Source organism: Macaca thibetana, chromosome 15, assembly GCF_024542745.1.
Source record: "Macaca thibetana thibetana isolate TM-01 chromosome 15, ASM2454274v1, whole genome shotgun sequence".
Lineage (NCBI taxonomy): Eukaryota > Metazoa > Chordata > Mammalia > Primates > Cercopithecidae > Macaca > Macaca thibetana.
This window is the reverse complement of record NC_065592.1, coordinates 36330530-36347724: the sequence shown is the minus strand read 5'-3', so window position 1 is coordinate 36347724 and position 17195 is coordinate 36330530.

Sequence of the window (17195 nt, the reverse complement as noted above, 5' to 3'; positions counted from 1 at the left end):
ATGAACATAGTACACATAAATGAAATAAATAATACATGAAAAATAAATGAATCTTAGTAAAATCATACTCCATAGCCAAGAATAGTAAAAAAGAACAGATACAAAATTTGCCAATGTCTGAAGTGAAAATGTGTTTGTCACAACAATTTCTCCAGACAATAAAAGAAGATGAAGAAACACTCTGAACAATTTTATGTCAATAAATGCTACAACTTAAATATAATGGGTGAAATCCTTGAGTACAGTTTACCATACCGGACTGAAGGTGAAATAGAAAATCTGAATCACTTTGTAGCTACTAAAGCCTTTAAATTCATACTTAAAATCTTTCTCACAAATTTTATTTGATAAAAAAGAAAATTTCTCTCATCTTATAAAAACATATTCAGCAAAGTAAAAAGGCAAGCCATAGAATGAAAATAATTATATCCATTATATAATCAAAGGATTTATATTGAGAATATATAAAGAATTCTTATAAACTCATAATAATACAACTTCTCTAATACTGGAAAACCTTTAAGAGACACTTAGCACTTGGAGCTCTAATATATTGTGGATAGGAATATAAAAGGGCACAACTGCTTTGACAGTTCGGTAGTTTGTTTTAAAGCTTAAATAGGCATGTAACACATAACCGAGAGATTTCAAAAGGAATTTATAAGAGACAAGAAAAACATATGTCCGCAAAGACTTGCAAATGATTGTTCATAATAGCCTAATGCAAAACTAGAAAAAAAAAAAACCTTGAAAACAATCTAAATATTCATTGAAAGGTGAATTGAATGACTATTCTGGTTTATTAGTACAATAGGATAATATATAATAATAAAATAGAGAAAACTATTCATGCATACCACAACATAGGTGAATTTACAGACATTATGCTGAGCAAAATAAGCCAGATACAAATCAATGCATACTATATATTTCCATTTCTATAAATTTTAAAATAGAGAAAACTAAGTAGGATCAAAATCAAATCAGTGGTTGCTTGGGGTTGGGAAAAATTGCAATAGAAAAAATTTTCTGGGCGATAGAAATAGAAGGAGAAAGAGAGAAAATGAAAACAGGTTGGTTACATATTTCAGGTATACAATCTGAGTAAACACAACAAAAAATGTTCCATAACTTTATTGCTGTGAATATTACTGCATGTGAATTTTAACTCATACATTTGATGTTTAAAATATGAGTTTTCCTTGCAAATATAACTTTCTTCTTATAAAATGCACTAAACTAGGTGTTTAAAAAAAAAAAAAAATTCAGGCCGGGCACAGTGACTATAGTCCCAGCACTTTGGAAGGCCAAGGTGGGCAGATCATGAGGTCAGGAGTTAGAAACCAGCCTGGTCAACATCATAAAACCTTGTCTCTACTGAAAAAAAAAAAAAAAATACAAAATTAGCCGGGCGTGGTGGTGCACACCTGTAATCCCAGCTACTCGGGAGGCTGAGGCAGGACAATCACTTGAAATTGGGAGGCAGAGGTTGCAGTGAGCTGAGATCTCACCATTGCACTCAAGCCTGGGTAAAAAGAAAGTCCTTCTCAAAAAAAAAAAAAAATTACTGTAATATTGATTAATACTTTTAGAGAAAATAAAACTGATTCCAATTTCAAAATAAAAGCTGATTAGTCATAAAGATGATGTTGGTATAAACAGTAATCATAACATGTTTTATGGAAGTCTGCAGATTATGTAGCACTTTTACAGGCATATATTTTACAAAACTCAACAATTACTCCATAAGGAAGGCAGGATTGGTATTATTCTTGGCATCCTTTCCCTATTAGGAAACAAAGACAAAATGGTAAATGAGTTGCCCAAAATTTTGCAGCAAAAGCTGCTCTCAAATCCAGGTTATTTGACTTCAGATTCCGTATAAATTCAATTAATAGAATCATTCTTCACATAAGTAAATTAGTGATAAACAATATCTTTAATAGCTAGCACTAGATTTTTAATCTTTAACTGAAAAAATGGATTTCTAAATCTAATAAGGAAACAAGATTAAGAGAAGTCAAAATTATCTTTAACTGCCATTTCTTATTTCTGGATGATGAGAGATCACCATAAAAAAGTGATTTTAACCTTGGTTGTGTAATAAAATGAAGTAGGGAAGTTAAAAGTCTTGACACAGAGGCTGTATCCTTGACCTAATTAGCACCAAGGCTCAGTATTATCTCTAATTTTCCCAGGTGATAATCAATATGCAGTTTAAGTGTGAGTACCACTGTTACAAAGTGATTGGATATTTGACTTCATACCAGAGCGTGTCTGCCTTTCAATTAGAATTTAGAAAGTGCTTCTCAACTTACCATTCCATCTGTACACTGCAACATACTTCCACCCTTAGCTATTTGTACTACTGATCAGTTTGTGGTTTCTGAATTACTATTGGCCAATTTACTTGTTTATTAATATTGCTAATAATAATGCTGGTCTCTCTATTCCTTCATAGACAGTAACTTATTTATTTATTTATTGAGACAAGTTCTGCCTCCATCACCCAGGCTGGAGTGCAGTGGGCTGATCTCAGCTCACTGCAACCTCCGCCTCCTGGATTCAAGCAATTCTCCTGCCTCAGCCTCCCCAGTAGCTAGGACTACAGGCTTATGCCACCATGCCTGGCTAATTTTTGTATTTTTAGTAGAGACGGGGTTTCACCATGTTGGCTAGGCTGGTCTCGAACCCCCGACCCCGGGTGATGCGCTCGCCTTGGCTCGCAAAGTATTGGGATTACAGGCATGAGCCATCACGCCTGGCCCGTAAACACCCACTTCTGATGTGATGACAAATCTTACAAACTGAATTGTTCAGTCCTAGGACTCCAATCCTCTTTTCACATGGATCAGCAGCTTGGCTTTGGCAGTTCATCTTCTGTACTTAACTGCTTGGTTATTGCACTCAGTGCATTTGTATCTGCCCTGTTTCAGTGTTCAACTCTGCTCTTGGCTTGAGAAATCTGGCCAGCTCTGCAGGTGCTGATAAGGGGTAATGCCCCAATTTTCTTCATCTCCTCTTTAGAAAGGGAAGTAAATATTCATAATACATATTATCACATGTAGCAGAATGGGTCAGGCAAAATGGTAAAAGAAAACATTTTCAATCAAACAAAAACCTAAAATCCCACAAAAACTTTTTATCTAAAAGTATGGAACATATAGGGATATTAAGATTAGAGTCCTACACAAAATCTTAGTACAAATGTGGCAGATATTTTTGGAGTCTGTTGAAGTGGAAGGGATTCTAAGTTTAGTGATATATAAAACCTTTCTCTATTAATGTGAGGTTTTTGAAACAGGTGCTGGCCAGGCATCATAATGAATCTGCAAGAAAAAAAAAATACTGGAAGCATCATTTAGAAACAATTCTCAGAGAAATGCCCCACATGTCAAGCAAGATTTAACTTGATATTGAACTCAGAAATAGGCATAATGAGAATAACTGAAACATCATTATCACTTTTCTTATCCCAGTGTTTGTTTGAGAAGTGCTATATTGGAATGCTTGAGGTTGTTAACTCAATATTAATAGGTTCATATTCGCCAAAAATTCAAAAATTATCCATTTCTGTTCATTTCACCACTAAGTGACATTAAAGAGAAAATTCTACCTACACAGACTTCAAAACAAATTGTGAAAATTATTCACTTGGACATTTCCTTTTTGTTTTTTTTTGTTTTGTTTTGAGATTAGGTCTGGGTCTGTCACCAAGACTGGAGTGGAGTGGCACAATCTCGGCACACTGCAGCCTCCGCCTCCTGGACTCAAGCAATCCTCGCCCCTCAGTCTCCCAAGTAGCTGGGACCACAGGCACACGCCACCATGCCTGGCTAATTATTTTTTTTATTTATTTTTTTGAGACGGAGTTTCACTCTTGTTGCCCAGGCTAGAGTGTGCAAGGGCACGATCTCGGCTCACCACAACCTCTGCCTCCCGGGTTCAAGCAATTCTCCTGCCTCAGCCTCCCAAGTAGCTGGGATTACAGGCATGCACCACCACGCCCAGATAATTTTGTATTTTTAGTAGAGATGGGGTTTCTCCACGTTGGTCAGATTAGTCTTGAACTCCCGACCTCAGGTCATCTGCCCGCCTCAGCCTCCCAAGTGCTGGGATTATAGGCATGCACCACCATGCCCAGCCTCCTGTTTCTCTAAAACCCTACAAATACTCATAAGGGCACAAACAATATGTTTAACTCCATTTCTACACCGGACAACTTTTTTTTTTTTTTTTTTTTTTTTTTTGAGATGGAGTTTTGCTTTTGTCACCTAGGCTGGAGTGCAATAGTGCAATCTTGGCTTACTGCAACCTCCACCTCCTATATTTAAGCGATTCTCCTGCCGCAGCCTCCTGAGTAGCTGGAACTACAGGTGCACACCACTACACCCAGTTAATTTTTGTATTTTTGGTGGAGATGGGGTTTCACCATGTTGGCCAGGCTGGTCTCCAACTCCTGAACTCAAGTGATCCGCCCGCCTCGGCCTCCCAAAGTGCTGGGATTACAGGCATGAGCTACCCTACCCAGTAAAATTTCTGAGGCTTAATTTATTGAACCATATTCTTCACTCAGCTGTCTCTGCTGCGCACTCCTCTCCAGCAGTCAGTTCTGTAGTTTATGTGACCAAAAAAATAATCAGAATTCTACCTCACATACATATATAAAATATATACATATATATGGTATAGATATAGATAGGTAGCAGTTGGAAAACAGAAGGTTTGAGAGTTCTTGAGAACTGAAGTATTTTACAATTTAAATATTCACGAGAGAGCCCTCCTGTTTCCTATATAATTGGCATAACCTGTTTTAGCATTTATATGATTGTCCTTGCCCTAGATTTCATTTACTAATGTTAGAGAATGGTATTTTTGATGAGCAGCCTGCTATTTCTGGTTAAGTTGTATCAGCTAAGGTGGCATTTAATGTTTTAATTTAAGGAAGTCACAGTCAATAACTTTATAAGTCAGCATATCCTTCTAAAAGGACGATTAAAGAATAAAACACGTCCGTTGATTGATGATTTTTTTGCACTTTAGTAAACCAAATCTTTGGATCTTTGATTCCGCTATTAAGTATTTTAAAGTATACAAAAAATATGTTTTGTAATTAAGTTTTAAAATGCATAGACTATTACCTAATTTTACCTTAAATGTGATCCAAAAGGTCTTTCAGTGGCTTTTCCTACAAAACAACTCAGAATGACTTCATCTATTATACCTATGCTTGATTTAAGATCTAACTTAAGTGAAATGCCTGCTTACGATAATTTCTTTGACCGTGAGTAACTGTGAACTAACGCCAATTTTATTTTCTATTTCTGTTTACTACCTTACCTCTCACATAGATAAAAATAAGTGGAAAAAAAAAAAAAAAAAGGAAATCTAGAAAAGTTCTATTTCCAAACCAGGTCCATAAATTCTTATATTTTTTATACGATCACGTCTCAAAATATATTTTATTAATCCTTTATAATACATTTTGATTTTATCGATTGTGTTTTTTTATTAAGCAGCTAGCTATTTATCACAGAGAGATCATCATAGGTAAGGAATTTACAAACCAATCAATACAAATCACATCTTGGAAATAAATAAAAATAATAACATGCAAAAAGATAAAGTTACACTAACATACAGTTATAAGATAAACATACAGATTTGAAAAAATTTGGCTTTGCAATTAAAAATATGATAGACTCCGAGACAAAAAAAATGTTAAATATAAACCTTATGGAGATATCAATATTTCACCTGCCTAACAAAAGTTGAAAATTATTAGAATTAAAGATGCTGAAGAGAATGTAGCTGAAGAGAAACTCATTCACTTCTGGTGGGAGTATTAAATCCAACCTCTTTGGGAAACAGATTGTCGTTATCCACTGTTATAGAATATATGTATATTCTATCAGTGAGCAATTTCACTGCTATCAATGTATCACAGAGCAGTGTTCCTCATATTTAATCTATATGCTTATTACTTAAGGTTCTTGTTCAAGCTAAGATTCAAATATCCTCTGGATAGATTCTTAGTACATTTCTAACAAGGTCTCGGGTGATGCTGATACTTCTACACAGATGACAGAGATGCAAAGCTCTAGAGAAAATAATGCACATTTTGAACAAGAATACATATACAAATATGTGTCTATCATTTCATAAAATTTATAAAGTAAAATCAACACAAGTGACTATACAAAGCGAATCAGATAAATTGTTGTGTATTCAAACAAATGAATACTGGAAAATGAAAATGAAATTTTGGTAACCACATACAAAAACAGTTGCAAAAAAGGTTTAATTATTCTGTTTATGTTGAGGACTTTAACAGATAATACTGTATTACATAATATAGAGATGTCATTCATGTTTTTATAAAAGTATAAAGATTCCAAAGAAATATTTAAAATTAAATTAGGATAATACCTATTTTAATGTTTATAGTAAGAGAAAGAATTATGATTAAAATGGGACATGCAAGAAGCTTCTGAAGTTTCAATGTTTCTATTAAACACAATAATTTTAAGCAGTACATTCAGGTACTTTTCCTCATTACCTAGGTATGTTTTATTTCACAAAATTAAGAAATGGATAAATTAAAAGTTATCAAAGAAGACATACTAAAACAACAAAAATAAATTTTAAAATATTACATTGAGGATGTGGAGCCTTCTTGTTCCAAAATATTAATATAGAAGCAAGCTAGTTTCTTTCTACTCCACAGAAAACAAATGTGCAGCACCAGTATTATCACCAGCAATATCCAAGAACTCAAATGTAAGACAGTTCCCAGGAACACAGAGAAGTAAAAATATTTCAAGCAGATGGTAAGAGAACTTGATTTCCATATCCATGATGTGCCTCCCCCAAATCTGCTCAGCACCAAGCCCACAGAAAATTTCCCCCAGAGCATAGATTCTACACTAAAAAGTGAGATCAAGGGAGAAAACTGGCTTCCCCACCATCTTGGGTTCCCCAGAACGAGGTTTGTTCCTGCTTCAAGGGATGGGAAGCATCAGGAGTGCCAGAAGAAATAAATATCACTGAGAATAGCCACAGACAAAGGGGAGGAGGCAGGATTATGATTCTGAGCTTCAGAAACTCTGCTCTGTAACTCAGCCAAAGGAGATGCCAAATCAGAGTGACTGATTTGCTGTAGCACCTTGCTGTAGGAGGGTGGTCCTTGGCCACAAACCACTAGAAAACCTTCCCACATCACTGGGTTATGATATCCTTTTCTGGACCTCCCCCATTCAGGACAGCAGGCATTCTGTTTGTTTACAGGAACTGAGGCAAATCTAAGCTTAAAGTTCCACCTAGTTCAGTAAAGGAGGCAGCAACCTAGTGGGGAGGGGAACCAACATTTAAAAATGTGTTATCCTTAGCAAACTAACACAGGAACAGAATACCAAGTATCATATGCTCTCACTTATAAGTGAGAGCTAAATAATGAGAACGCATGGACACATAGAGAGGAACAACACACAATGGAGCCTTTGGAGGGTGGAAGATGGGAGAAGGGAGAGGATCAGAAAAATTAATTAATAGTTTTAATACCTGGGTGACAAAATAATTTGTACAACAAATCCCCATGACACAACATGCAATTTCAACAGGGAAATTACAAAGTATCTCTAAGCAAACATATCCAACAAAAAACAAAACAAGCCAGAGAGAGAAGACGGGAATAAATAATTAAATCTTCAGTGCAAAGATATAGACATACATCCAAAAGAAACAATAGCAAACAAAAAACAATCACCTCCTCAAATGCACAAAGCAAGGAATCACTGACTAATCCTAATAAGGTGGCCATATGTGTGAACTCACTGACCAAGAATTTAAAATAGCAATTTTAAGAAAATTCAGGGATTGCCAAGATAACATAGAAAAGCAGTTTTAGAATTTATCAGATAAATTTAACAAACAGATTAGAATACTTTTAAAAACTAAACAGAAATATTGGAACTGAGAAATACATTTGCTGAAATGAAAAATTCACTAGAGGCTCTCAAGTGCAAAATGGATCAAGCAGAACAAAGAATTGCTGAGCTCCAAGATGCTCTTGAAAATGCACAGTTCAAGAAGAAAAAAGAGAAAAGAATAAAAAGGAACAAATATTATCTATAATATACAGGAAATTTTTTCAAAAGACCAATTCTAAGAATTATTGGTGTTCAAGAGGGAGTTGAGCAAGAGTAATGGATATAAAGTTGATTCAAATAAATAATAATAGAAAACTTCCCCAGACTTGAGAAACATATCAATATCCAGGTATAGGAACATTACAGATTTGATTCAAATAAGACTATGCCAAGGCATATAATAACCAAACTCTCAAAGATCAAGAAAGAAGACCCTAAAGGTAGGAGGAGAAAAGAAGCAAATACCATATGAAGGAGCTTTAATATGTCTGGCAAAAGACATCTCAACAAAACCATACAGGCCAGAAGGGAGGGAGATGACATTAAAGTACTGAGAGAGGAAAAAAAACAAAACTTCCATACAATGCTAAATTTAGCAAAGCTATCCTTCAAATATGAAGGGGAGATAAACTCTTTCCCAAGGAAACTAAAATTGAGAGAATTCACCACCACCAGACCCATCTTACAAGAACCAACAGGAGTTCCTCAGTCCAGAAGAAAATACATTAATGTGTAAAAAGAAAATATTTGAAGGTATAAAATCTACCGGTAAAACTAAATTCAAGAGCAACCCAGAATACATGAAAGCTGTAATTGTCATGTGCAGTCTACTCATAACTCGTTTGAAGCCCAAAATCCATAAAAAATAATACCTACAGCAGTATATTAAGATATAAATAATATAAAAATATGTATATTGATATATATATACACACACATATATCACAGCACAAAGTCAAAATAGACTAATGCAATTAAAGTATAGAATTTTTCTAAAATTTACTTCTATTTTTTTCTATTCTTTCTTAGGAAGCTTTCATCTCTTTAAAATAAAGTTTTATATCTACAAAATGTTTTATGTAAGCCTCATAGTCACAATGCGAAAACCTCCCACAGATTCACTAAAAATAAAGAGCAACTATTTAAAAAATACTACCAGAGAAAAATCACTTAGCCACTAAGAAAGAAGGTAAGAAAAGAAGAGGTAATTACAAAATAACCAGAAAACAAGCAACAAAATGACAATTTTAAATCCTTACTTACCAATAATAACAATGAATATAAATGGAACTTGATTCTCCAACTAAAAGGCATAGAGTGGCTGAATGGATAGACAAAAGATCCAACTATATGCTGCCTACAAGAAACCAACTTTACCTAAAGATACACATAGACTAAAACTGAAGAGGTGGAAAACCACATTCCATGCAACTGGAAACCCAAAAAGGGTAGTAGTCACTATATCACTATATTTATATAAAACAAAGTAGCTTACAAGTGAAAGACTATAAAAAATTCAAAGAAAGTCACTATATAATGACAAAGGGCTAAATTCAGCAAAGGGTATAACAATATAACAATTATACATATCTATGCCCCCAACACTGGAGCTCCCAAGTATATAAATGAAACATTAATAAATCTAAAGCAAGAGATAGAATACAATAAATTAACAGTAGAGGACCTCAACACTATACTCTCAGTAATAGGCAGATCATCCAGACAGAAAATAAACAAAGAAACATCAGAGTTAAACTACACACTAGACCAAACAGGCCTATCTGACATCTAAAGAAGTTTTTGCCCAACTGCTGCAGAATACACATTATTTTTATCATCATGTGAAACATTTTCCAAAATAGACCATATCTCAGCCACAAAAAAAGTGTCAATGAATTCAAAAAGTCAAAATCATAGCAAAGATATTTTCTGACCAAAGTGGAATCAAAGGATAAATCAATAACAAGAGAATCTGAGAAAACACACAAACACATGGGAATTAAACTACATGCTCCTAAATGACAAATGTCAATGAATAAATTTTTAAAATCTTGAAATAAATGAAAATGAAAACATAGCATACCAAAATTGATGTAACACAACAAAAGCAGTACTAAGAGGAAAGATTATGGAAATAAACAATGAACCTTCTGAAACTAGAAAATCAAGAACAAACCAAGCCCCAAATTAATACAAAGAAAAAGGTAACAAAGATTAGAACAGAAATCAGTGAAATTGAGACTAAAAAATAACATAAGATTAATAAACTGCACAAACTAAAAACAAAAGAGGGAAGACACATATACATAAAATCAGAAAAAAATGGAAATACAAAGAAATACAAAGAATTATTAGAGAACATTGTGAATACATCAACAAATTGGAAAACCTACAAAAATGGATGAGTTTCAGGATACATACAACCTATTAAAACTGAATCATGAAGAAATAGAAAACCTCAACAAACTAATAATGAGTAACAGAGTTGAGGTCATAATAAAAAGTCTCCCATTCCAGAAAATCTCGGGACGTGATGCTTCCTTGTTAAATTCTACCAAACATTTAAAGAACTAATACCAATTATACTAAAACTCTTCAAAAAATTTAAAGAGGAGGGAATGCCTCTAAACTCATCCTATGAAGCCAGGATTATGTTCATACTAAAACCAATAAAATACACACACACACAACCAAAAAAAGAAAACTACAGCCCAGTATCACTGATGTGAATATAGGTGCAAAAATCTTCAACAAAATGCTAGCAAACTGAAACCATTCACCATAATCAAGTGAGATTTATCTCAAGGATTCAAGGATAGCTTAACATATACCAATCAATAAATGTAATGCAACAAATTAACTGAACTTAGTTAACTGAACTAAGAACAAAAATCATATGATCATTTCAATAGATGCTACAAAAGCATTCCATATAATTCAACATCTTTTTATGATAAATAAGAAAACCAGAACAAACTGGCATAGAAGAAACATATCTCAAAATAATAAAGACATATATGACAAACTCACAGCTAACACTGTATTAAATGGTGAACTTTTCTGTAAGATCTGGTACAAGACAAAAATGCCCACTTCCCCACTTTTATTCAACATAATACTGGAAGTCCTGGCCAGAACATTTAGGCAAGAGAAAGAAATAAAAGTCATGCAAATTGGAAATAAAAAAGCCAAATTATCCTTGTTCGCAAATTATGTGATCTTATATTTAGAAAAAACGTAGACTCCACTTAAAAACCTGTTAAACTGACAAAAAGAATCAGTAAGTTAATAAAATACAAAATCAACCTTCAAAAATCAGCAGTTATACATGCCAACAGAGAACAATCTGAAAAAGAAATCACGAAAGCAATCCCATTTACAATAGCTACAAAAGAATATAAAATACCTTGGAATCAGTTTAACCAAAGAAGTGAAAAACCTGTACCAAGAAAACTTTAAAACACTGATGAAATAACCTGAAGAAGACACAAAACACATGAAAAGGAATTCCATGCTCATTAGTTGAAAGGCTTAATATTCTTGAAATTACAGTTCTACCCAAAGCAATTTAAAGATTCCATGTAATTCCTATCAAAATACTAATGAAATTTTTCACAGAAATAGAAAAAAATTCTAAAATTTATATGGAATCAGAAAAGACTCTGAATAGCAAAAGCAATGTTAAACAAGAAAAAAAAAAGCTGAATGCAACAAACTACTTGACTTCAAAATATACTACAAAGCTATATTAACAAAACCATCATGATACTTGCATAAAAACAGACACATAGACCAATGAAATGGAATAGAGAATCCAGGTATAAATCCACCCATTTACAGCCAACTTATTTTAGACAAAGGTGCCAAGAACATACAATGGAGAAAGGAGAGTCTTTTCATTAAGTGATGTTAGCCAAACTGGATAATCATATGCAGAAGATTGAAACTTGACCCCTATCTTCACCAGATATGAAAATCAAATAAAATGGATTAAACACTTAAATCTAAGACTGAGCCAGGCGCGGTGGCTCATGCCTGTAATCCCAGAACTTTGGGAGGCCAAGGCGGGTGGATCACGAGGTCAGGAGATGGAGACTGTCTTAGCTAACACGGTGAAATCCCATCTCTACTAAAAAGTACAATAAATAAATAAATAAATAAAACTAGCTGGGTGTGGTGGTGGGCACCTGTAGTCCCAGCTACTTGGGAGGCTGAGGCAGGAGAATGGTGTGAACCCAGGAGGCGGAGCTTGCAGTGAGCCAAGATTGCACCACTGAACTCCAGCCTGGGCAACAGTGCAAGACTCCATCTCAAAAAAAAAAAAAAAAAAAAAAAAAAAAAAGTCTAAGATCTGAAGCTATGAAATTATAAGAAGAAAAGAAGAATCATTTGGGAAACCCTCCAGGTCATTGATCTGGACAAAAATTTTTTGTGTAAGTCCTCAAAAGCATAGGCAACCAAGCCAAAAATGCACAAATGAGATTATATCAAGCTAAAAAGCTTTTAGACAGCAAATAAAATAATCAACACAGTGAAGAGACAACCCACAAAATAAGAAGAAACATTTGCAGACTATCCATCTGACAAGAGATTAATAAACAAGACGTATAGTAAACTCAAACAACTTGATAAAAAAATTAAAAACCTAATAATTTTCTTAAAAATAGGGCAAAACAATTGAATAGAAACTTCTCAAAAGAAGGCATACAAACAGCAAACAAATATATTAAAAAATAGTCAACATTACTAATTATCAGAGAAATACAAATCAAAAGTACAATGAGATATAATCTCACGCCAGTTAAAATGGCTTTCATCAAAAAGATGGAATAATGGATGGTAAAAGGATGTGGAAAAAGTAGAACCATCATACACAGTTTGTGGGAATGTAAATTAATATAGCCACTTTGGAAAACTGCATGGAGGTTCCTCAAAAACTGAAAACAGAGCTATCTTATGACCCAGAAATTCCAATACTGAGTATATATTTAAAAAAAAGAAAATTAATATATCAAAGAGATACCTGGATTCCAGTGTTTATTGCAGCACTATTCACAACAGCCAAAATATAGAATCAACCTATGTGCCCATAAATAAGTAAATAAAGAAAATGTGGTACATATGCTCAAGGAAATATTATTCATCCATCAAAAAGAATGAAATCCTTTCATTTGCAGCAACATGAATGAACCTGGAAATCACTACATTTAATGAAATAAGCCAGATATAGAAAGGCAAATATTGCATGTTTTAACTCATGTGGGAGCTAACTAAAGTGGATCTTATGAATATATAGTAAATTGGTAGTTATCAGAGGCTGGGAAGGATAGAGAGAAGGAGAGAGAGATAGTTTGATTAATGGGTATAAAGTACAGTTTGGCAGTGGAAATAGGACCTAGTGTTTGATAGATCAGCAGGGTGACTATGGTTTAAAATAAAGTTATATTGAATATTTTAAATAACTGAAAGAGGAATTCCAGTGTTTCTAGCATAAATAAAAGACATATTTAATGTGATGGATATCCCAATTTAATCTTTACAAAGTATATAAATGGATTAATCACATATACTCCAAAATAGGTATGTCTATTATACATAAATAACAAATTAAAAAATTATACAGACAGAAATGAAAAAAATAAAACATAATAGAGCCAACAAAGTTCAAAACAAATATCCTAAACATCTGTATTAATGACATAATTAAAATATTTGAGGAAAAATCACACAAAGTAAGTATAAAGAGAAAAAATTACTGAAAGTAATTAGATAGAATATAGACATGAAAACGGACAACAGTAATTATGAATAAATATTACCAGTATCTTCAACAAAATAGTTTATGCAATAAATAGATATATCTGAAGACATAATCCAATCAACACAAAATGAAGCTTAATAAAAACAACTTGGAATTGGAGTAATAAAATCACAAATTAGTGGCAGTAAGTATAAGATCAATCAAATTAAAGATAGAATTTAAAATATAAAAATGAAGTTTTAGCAACAAATATACTATATTTTCTATAATGCAATTTTTGAAATATAAACTACATAAGTAAAAGTAGTTTATTGATAATAGCTTGGAAATTTTTTCTAGAATTTTGAAGGAAAAAGAGGAATTCTAGGAAGATGGGGAAAAAGAGGCGTCTGGCAATAGTTTGTTCTTCATTTTAATGGCTCTGTTAGTCTGTTTTCTCACTGCTAAAAACACCTGAGGCTGAAAAGTTTGATTGACTCAGAGTTGTGCATGTCTGGGGAAGCCTCAGGAAACTTAAAATCATGGCGGAAGGGGAAGCAGGCATTTTCTTCACAGGGCAGCAGAATACAGGAAGGGTGAAGGGGGAAGAGCCCCTTATAAAATCATCAGATCTTGTGAGAACTAACTCACTATTAAAAGAAGAGCGTGGGGGAAACCACCCCCATGATCTAATTACCTCCCACCAGGTCCCACCCTTAACACATGAAGATTATAATTTGAGATGAGATTGGGGTGGGGACACAGAGCCAAACCATATCATTCTGCCCCTGGGCCCTCCCAAATCTCACGTCCTCGCATTTCAAAACCAATCATGCCTTCCCAACTGTGCCCCAAAGCCAAAGTCTTAATTCATTCCAGCACTAACTCAAAAGTCCAATTCCAAATCCTTATCTGAGACAAGGCAAGTCCCTACTGCCTAGAAGACTGTAAAATCTTCTAAGATACAATGGGGCTACAGGCACTGGATAAATGCTCCCATTCAAAATGGGAGAAATTGGTCAAAACAAAGGGGTTATAGGGCCCATGCATGTCTGAAATCCAGCAGGGCAGCCATTAAATCTTAAAGCTCCAAAACAATCTCCTTTGACTCCATGTCTCATATCCAAGGCACACTGATGCACGAGATGGGCTCCCACAGCCTTGGGCAGCTCTGCCCCTATGACTTTTTAAGGTACAGCCCCTCAGCTGCGTTTACAGCTGATATTGAGTATATGCAGCTTTTCCTGGTGCATGCTACAAGCTGTCAGTGGACCTACCATTTTGGAGTCTGGAAGAGAATGGCCCTCTTCTCACATCTCCACTAGGCAGTGACCCAGGGGGGACTCTGTGGCAGCTCCAACCCCACGTTTTCCTTCTGCACTGCCCTAGCAGAGGTTCTTCATCAGGGCTCCACACCTGCATCAGACTTCTTCCTGGACATCCAGGCATTTCTATACATCCTTGGAAATCTAGGCACGGGTTCCCAAACCTCAAATGTCGAATTTTTTGCACCTGCAGGGCCTACGCCATGTGGAAGCTGCCAAGGCTTAGGGCTTGCACCCTCTGAAGCAACAGCCTAAGCTGTACCTTGGCCCCTTTTAGTCACGGCTGTAGCTGGAGCAGCTGGGACCCAGAGCACCAAGTCCTGAGGCTGCACAAAGCAGTAGGGCCCTGAGCGGTGCCCATGAAATGCTTTTTCCCTTCTAGGCCTCTAGGCCTGTGATGGAAGGGGCTCCCACAAAGGTCTCTGACATGCCCTGGAGACATTTTCCTCATTATCTTGGGCTATTAACATTTGACTCCTCATTACTTATGTAAATTTCTGCAACCTGCTTGAATTTCTGCCCAGAAAATGGGTTTTTCTCTTCTACTACACGGTCAGGCTGCAAATTTTCCAAACTTTTACACTCTGTCACCTCTTGAACACTTTACTGCTTAGAAATTTCTTCCACCAGATACCCTAAGTCATTTCTTTCAAGTTCAAAGTTCCACAGATATCCAGGGCAGGGGCAAAATGCCGCCAGTCTCTTTGCTAAAGCATAGCAAGAGTGACCTTTGTTCCAGTTCCAAATAAGTTTCTCATCTCCATCTAAGACCACCTCGGCCTGGACTTCATTGTCCATATCACTGTGTGCATTTTGGTCAAAAATCTTTCAAAAATCTCTAGGAAGTTCCAAACTTTCCCACATCTTTCTGTTTTCTTTTGAGCCCTTTAAATTGTTCCAACCTCTGCCTGTTACCTAGTTCCAAAGTCACTTCAACATTTTCGGGTTATCTTTATGGCAGTACCCAACTCTCGGTATCAATTTCTTATATTAGTCCATTTTCACACTGCTGTAAAGAAATATCAGAGACTGGGTAATTTGTAAACAGAAGAGATTTAATTGACTCACAGTTTTGCATGGCTGGGGAGGCCTGAGGAAAGTTGCAATCATGGCAGAAGTGGAAGCAGGCACCTTCTTCGGCAGGCAACAAAAGAGAAGAACGATCAAGGGGGAAGAGCACCTTATAAAACCATTAGATCTTGTGAGACTTCACTCACTATCATGAGAACAGCATGGGGGAACCACCCCCATGATCTAGTCGCCTCCAACAAAGTGATTATATTTATAATTCTACCAGGCAACTATAATTTGAGATGAAATTTGGTGGGAACACAGAGTGAAAGCCTATCATTTGTTAATGACATTAGATATTCCTTTCTGTTGCTCATTCTGCACACATGTCTTTCTCTCGCCTTCTTTATTCTGTGTATCAGAGAAAAGGAGCTTATAGACAAATTTCCCAGAATAGCTTTCTGAGTTTAGTTCTGGGTTACAGTCTTTCAATGAGAAGAACTTGCTGAAGAAGATAAAGCCTAGGAAAAGCCCTTATTTTTCTTCGACAGTGGCAGGCTGACAGATAGCAAACTCTGGAGTTCACCTGACCGGGTGCTTCAGGAAGCTAGGGTAGTGTGTGGAAGCTCTCCTGCCATTCTTGAAATTCACAAGTTTACAAGGAAGTTCTTAAAATTCACTACTTCTCTTCTATTGGCAGTTGGGATGATGAGATGGTTTTACTAAAGAGTCTTCGGTGTTGCAGGTCATCGAGATGAGATGACCTGATTCTGCTTCACTGACTATCACCCATTCTATCCAGTGCTGAGAGAACCTCCGATTTCCTTTATTAACGCTCTTTATACCACAAACACTTCAGTAACTTTTGCTTTCCTGTCAGAACCCTGACTCTTAATTTTTTTTTTCATTTCTATAACAGAAATATTGAGAAAAATATTATTTCTAACAGTAACTACTAGTAAAAGTAGTTTACAATTCTAAATCATGGCAGACTAAATATTAGAGGAGGTTGGAAAATATTGGACAAAACACAGGACTATATACTATTATATACAGATATTGCATATATAGTGTTGAAGAAATAGGCTTCTGATAAAATAAGGATAATTGAAATAAATTTATCTTTAAAAGATGAATTATATGATGAAGAAAGAACTGTATGTGGCCTATTATATATAGATATATACACAC